Source organism: Choloepus didactylus, chromosome 4 (genome assembly GCF_015220235.1).
Source record: "Choloepus didactylus isolate mChoDid1 chromosome 4, mChoDid1.pri, whole genome shotgun sequence".
In the NCBI taxonomy this organism is placed as follows: Eukaryota; Metazoa; Chordata; class Mammalia; order Pilosa; family Megalonychidae; genus Choloepus; species Choloepus didactylus.
In genome coordinates this window covers 24,051,103-24,057,542 of record NC_051310.1, presented here as the reverse complement: position 1 = coordinate 24,057,542, position 6,440 = coordinate 24,051,103, and the positions used below count along the sequence as shown (strand labels likewise).

The 6,440-nt window shown below is 32.6% G+C and overlaps 1 pseudogene; it reads right to left on the bottom strand.

The window, feature by feature from the left end:
* Positions 1-2,499: 2,499 nt before the first annotated feature.
* On the bottom strand, positions 2,500-3,646 carry LOC119532575 (annotated as a pseudogene).
* Positions 3,647-6,440: the final 2,794 nt, after the last annotated feature.

Below are 6,440 nucleotides of genomic sequence, written 5' to 3'. Positions count from 1 at the left end.
TTTTAACAGGTTGTCTATCTTTATATTGATTTTTTATACTAAAACCAATAAAATAATAACAATAAAACAACAACTGCATTCATTGAGCAATTACTCTGTGCCAAGTACAATGTTAAGATGTCAGTCTATTATGTTTCTCTTTGCCTGTAACACCCAGTATTATTCGAAGTAATAATTTGAAATATCTCTTGATACAATGATAGTAGTTATGTTTGTCATGTATGTTGGTATTCCCAAGATTGTCACTTACTCTTTTGCTTTCTTCATGGTTTCTGTTTCTTCCCTTATTCTGGATATGTAAAATTTAAAAATACGTAATGCAGATAAATCTATCAATGAATGGGGCTTTTGGTGTCATTCACAGGAAGATTTTTCCAACACTGAAATGTAGAGATGTTTACCTATGTGTTCTCCCAGCTCTTTTATTATTTAATTTTTTGCATTGAAGTTTTTAATCCATTAGGGATTTGTTATGGAATATCATTTGAAGAGAAATTTAATTTTTCTAATTTACAAACAACTATTTGTCCCAAATCTTTTTTTTTCAAATAATTTATCAATTCACCATTAGTCTGAGGTTATCACATATTTATATTAATTATTTGCTCATTTTTATTTATTTATTTTTTATTTCTATTTTCATCCATTAATTTTTACATTTTAGTAGGTAAAGGAGCACATTTGCTAACATTCTTCCCTTATTTTCTGAAAATTATTTGGTTACCATTACTTACAAAAATCTAATAAGTAATTTGCAGATAAGTGATGTGTTTTTATTTTTTAATCCTCCAGTACAGGACATGATTGATCATTCTATTTATCCAACTTTTCTATTATATTCTAGAGTAATGTATTGTACCTTCATAAAGCCATTTATAATTTTCATTTAGATCGTTCTCAGGTGTTTTATACTTTGGGTTGTTACTTTGAATAACTTCTTTTCTTCCTTCTTTTCTCCCTCTCTTCCATCCCTCCTTCCTTCCCTCCTTCCTCTCTTTCTTCCTCCCCTCCCCTCCTGTCCCCCTCTCCTCTGCACCCTCCTGTCCGCTGCTCTTCTTTCCCCTCCCCTCCCCTCTCCTCTCCTTCCTCCTTCTCCTCCTCCCCCTTTTTAACTGTATTCTGCATGGTACATAGAAAAAGGGTTTATTTGTGTTTAAAATTTCACAAGCTATCACTCCATAATATCCAATTCTTATAATGTTTCATTGATTATTTTGATGTTTTCATAATAGATGATCATATAAGTTGAAAATAATGACAAATTTCTTTCCTTCTTTCCAATTCTTATTTGTTTCCCTGTGTTATTATGTTGGTTAGAAGTTCCAATATAATGCTAAAGAACATGGTAGCAGTAGCCATTCATGTTTTTCTTATAAGCTTAATGGTAAACTGTTCAGATGTAGATATTTGATTGAGATGAATAATCTTTATCATTTCAAAGGCATTTCCTTTCATTCCTAGATTTATAATTTTTAAAATTAAATGAGAAAGTTTCTAAATTTAATTAAATGTCCTTTAAACATACTTTGACTTCCCCCCATTGACTTTGTAATAATCAATGAATGTTATTAATACATTTTATTACTATTGAACCATGCTAACATTATTAGAACAAATTCTACTTGGTAATGTTTCTTAATGCCTACTTTAAAATGTTACTTTAAGTATTCAGTTTGCTAGTATAATATTTAGATTTTTGAATATATTTATAAGTGAGGTTGTTTTTTTGGTTTCTTTATTAGTCAGAATTGTCAGATTTATTTATAAGGTGAATTAATTTGAAGTCTCCCATTTTTCTCAAAAATATTTAAAATAGAATAGTATATATCTCTTAAAAGTCTATTAGAAGTAGCCATAAAATCTTATGGATTTGATATTTTCATTGTCCATATGTATATGTAAAAAGTGTTATTGAAAATAAAAATAAAATCATTTTGGATTAACATATTCAATCTAGACCACCTGTGTTTACTGTATGAACAGTTCAGGTGATTTATTAAAAGATAATTTAGCAGAATTGGCATGACTTTTTTTTTCTCTTTTGTGATTTTAATGGAAGCAATGCTATTTCATTTTTTTTAATTCTCTTATAAGCACCAAATTTTATTATCTAAGTCAATTTTTTGTCAAGAAACACTATCAAGAACTTCCCTCAGGAACAAAACAATGCTGCTGGTTCTTCCTAACATCCATATTGAAGGTCTACCAAAACAAAAAAGCCAACACAGAAATCAAAAGTAACAAAAATAACATTCTAGGGGTTCAGTGCCTTCAGCAGTCTTCACTGGGCTGCCTATCATCCTTTAGCTGACTTTCAAAAAATAACACCCTAGCTCATCAAAATATACATTTTTCCATTTGCTTTTTTTAAATTAAAAATAATAATAAAAAAAGTTAAAGGAATTCACAATCAATTGCCTGATTAATTTGAGTGTCACCTACAGCTTATAAATGTCAGGATGGCTATTTGCAGAACACATGATTAGATGATATTAATTTTCAAGGTTTAGTTTTCTTCCAAACAGTGTAAAATACCCACAACTCCAAGTATGAAGGGACACAGATGATCTCCTTTGAGAATTCCACATGACAATATAGGTGCCCAAGTTGTTCTTCATAGAGCGACAAGGCTTCCATCAAATTGACACAGTTGCCCTGTGTAAAATATTCCCCTCCTGTTTCAATACTTGCATTGAAAGGTCAAGAATCAGTGTGACAAACTCCCATGTGGAATCTTCTTCTGGAGAGGTGAAGGCTGAAACAGCTGTCAAATCATTAACCACATAATCAAACTTTTTCCTTTCTTTGGTGTACTTCTTCAGTACTGGAATACAGTCTTCTATTAGAACCTGAGAACATTCTCCTTTAAGATTGTCTAAGACACCTCCGTAAGTTTTTCGCATATATTTCTTACACCCATCAATCACCGTCTGGTCATTCTCTACTACTGTGACCATCTTCGGTTTCAGTTTGATGATTTCACATAATATGCCCCCATCTCCACCTCCCAGAATCAGTATGTCATTGCCAGTGTAATCTTCTTCCACTGCCCATGATGGCCTCGGTATATGCCAAATCACTCTTTGCCAAATTAACATCCCCACTGAGGATGAGAATATTTCTAAATTGCTTTGAGTGTAGAATTTTAATGCTCTGATAAGGTGAGTCTTCATCATACACCACTTCATCTATGTCCTACTCAACCAGGAGCCCATCAGCAGTGGGCCAGTATCTTTCAATGGCACCTCCTCGAACAATGGGTGATAATTGCTTCACCTTCACAGTACTGTCCTGATTCAGTTCTTTCATTCTTTCTCCTACTTTATTCAAAAGATTGACAACTTCTTCTTTGCCTTGTGCATCGCCGTCATAACTCTGAAGGTCCACCAACACCAATCCATGTGGGTAAATTCTCAAATTGGCAAAGCTGCCATTTTTGTTCATGTAGGTTGCTAAATAGCCATGGTCCTGCCGGGTATACACTGACTCCCTTCATTCCCTGCTCCTGGAAAATGGACTGGAGGCCTTTTAGAATGGTTTTGCCATCAGCTTTGGCACCGAGCTTGAAGTCAAGGGAGCTGTGCAGTGCGAGGCCCTGTGCCATGCTTGGGGAGGCAGCCACGGGAGACTGGGGGCCACGTGGCATGTCAGGCTGCAGCCAGTGGGGAGTGCCAGCATGACTCTTTAAAAATATTTTGTCCTGTCAAATATGTAAAGTTATTCATATCAGTTTGTGAACACAAACATAACATCAGTCAAAAATATTTTAAAGCTGTGCTTAAAAATTGTCCATTTTATCTGTTCAGGGTGTGACCAGGAAAGTAAAAGCTATGCTTTGTATTCCAGACATAAAGGTTTTGATGTTACTTGGTGCTTCCATGAATGTTGAGAGAGTTGAGGAGCAGAGGCCGGGAATCTACCACTAAATTCCAAGCAGAACTGCCATCCATGGTCACAGGAGTTGACAACGCAGATCTAATTCTGAAGCACTTAAGTGGGTGGTTCTCAAAAGCATGCTGAAGGCCGTGATTCTTGGTCAGCCTACAAATTCAGCTGTGACCACTTTCAGGAAATGGCTTCTGGTTCACTTCTGCCTTCCAAGTTTTGTGTGAGTTCTCGTTGGTGATTTTCAAGCCAGAACCACACAGACAAGGAGACTTGGAAACAGAGTTCTCATTCTTCAGAGGCAGTCATGGTGTGCCAGCTTGACAACAGGAAATCTAGTGTATTTGCTGTCAATAGATTAAACCTGAATGCAAAGAGTGATCAGAGAGTTAAATGGACAGGGTTTTCGGTTATTTAGCCATTGGCCATTTTTTAATTCTCTTAAAAACTGTACAGAAACAGAATTGAGAGTCTTAACTGTTAGTAAATAAATCCCATGGATACATATATTTTAGGTCTTAAACTCAATTCTTTGCTGTTTAAAATACTGTTCTATTGGCTGAAAACACTAATGTGAAATATCAATAAAAGGAAAGAAAGAAAGATTTTAGGATATTTAAAATATGTTTACTTTCTGGATTTGTGCAATTATATTTGTAGATACGTGATTAAACAATAAAAGTCATAGTACATTAACCATGAGAAGTGTTTGATGTATACAGAAAGTTTAGAGGCATCTATTTGCTGAAATATTATAATTATTGGTAATAATAGCTAGTATTCACTTATTATGCACTCCCTATGTAGCAGTCACTTCATTAAACAATAGCTCAAGCAACCCATTATTAGGTAGGTACTAAATTTTGATGCCCTTTTAAATATGATGCTTGACAATGGTAGGAAATAAAATGACTGAGAAGTTTAATGAGTGGATTTCATCTTTATATTTATTAGAGATACAGCTACTATTCATTAAATTGTATAACATTATTTAATGATGTAAAGAACTGGGTTTCCAAATTAATTTCTTAAAGGAAACCATGTGAGGAATTTGCCAGAAATATTTACATTAATATATATTTGACCAAAGGTTTGGTCATTATATATCCATTCCTTTCAAAATTGAACAAAATAACACTCCCTTTCCTAGACTAAGAACTCTTCTACAATCCACTTTATCACTGGTGAGGAAAGGAGAGACTCAAATCATAAAACAAATTCAAGATCTTATTTTGAGGTCTTGACCTCATTGGAGGATAAACAGAACTACTTTTAGCAGGGGAAGGAAAGCAAAGAGCTCTCATAAGTTAATGTCAAGTGTGTCAGTATAACTGGAAATGTTCAAATCTTAATAGACTGTAAATCAGGAGATCCTACGACATAGCAATTGAGTTAACATTAGCCTTTCACCTTCTTGAGCTTGGGGACGAATGCGACCTAGGTTAAGGGGAAAAAATTCTATTAATTTTCAGATGTCCACTTGTCTGTGACCTGAAATTGCATTAGCCCTCATTTTGGTTAGAGATAGCTTATAGGAAGGGGATTTTAAACACATTGGGCCAACTTTAAAAATCACTGGTTGATGTAGTGGCAGTGAAAAGTATTAAGAAATTGAGGAATAGTAACTCAAAAGTCATCATTCCGTTTTTAAGCATTAAAATTAAAAATAAGCCATATTTGGAAGCATACTCATTCAATAGGATTGAAAAAAAAGTTTCCAACAAATATATTTTTATATTGTCATTGTTTGACATATTAATATTAATTTTTTGAAAAATCAAATAGTCTTTAATTTTAGGACTTTCTCTTAAATTCAGTTATGTGTAGAAAACATCAAATAAATGCCCAACAAAAAGGATGTGAACTAACAAATGAAGAATGATATGAATGAAAAAAACATCTAAATAACATGTAACTGAAATGGACTACAATAACAAAGTTATATGTAACCAGATAAATACAAATTAAGCCTAAAGGAATAAATGTTTTGCCAACAAACTAATGATAGATTATCTGGATTATAAAAATGTTGACTTTCATAAACTACTGAAATAGGTCTAAATTGCTAAAACTATTCTGGAAAGTAGTTTATCATTATATTTCAGCATAAATTGAAATTTTCATACACTTCAGCAAATAATTATCCTCATAGGTGATATACATATATATATATAATATACAAAATATTTGAACATTATTGATAATGATAAGAGTACACAGCAATCTAATGTCCAATAATAAGAAAAAATTAAAATACATTAGTGCGCATCCATATAAGGAAATATAATGCAATAAAAATGTCATTAAAATATTTCATGAAAAGGAGAATACTGGTAAGATGACCATAACTTAAAATATTGAATAAAAATTACTTCAAATGTGTGGTCAAATTTATTTTAAAAATTGAGCTTTTTTAGAAAAAATTTTCAGAGTCAATCAATTTTTTAATAATACTATCTTTGACTTGTGAAACTACAGCACTGTTTAAATTTTCCATTTGTAATTTATTTATTTTATATTCTAAAAAATACAATGGTTAGACTTTAATTTTATGT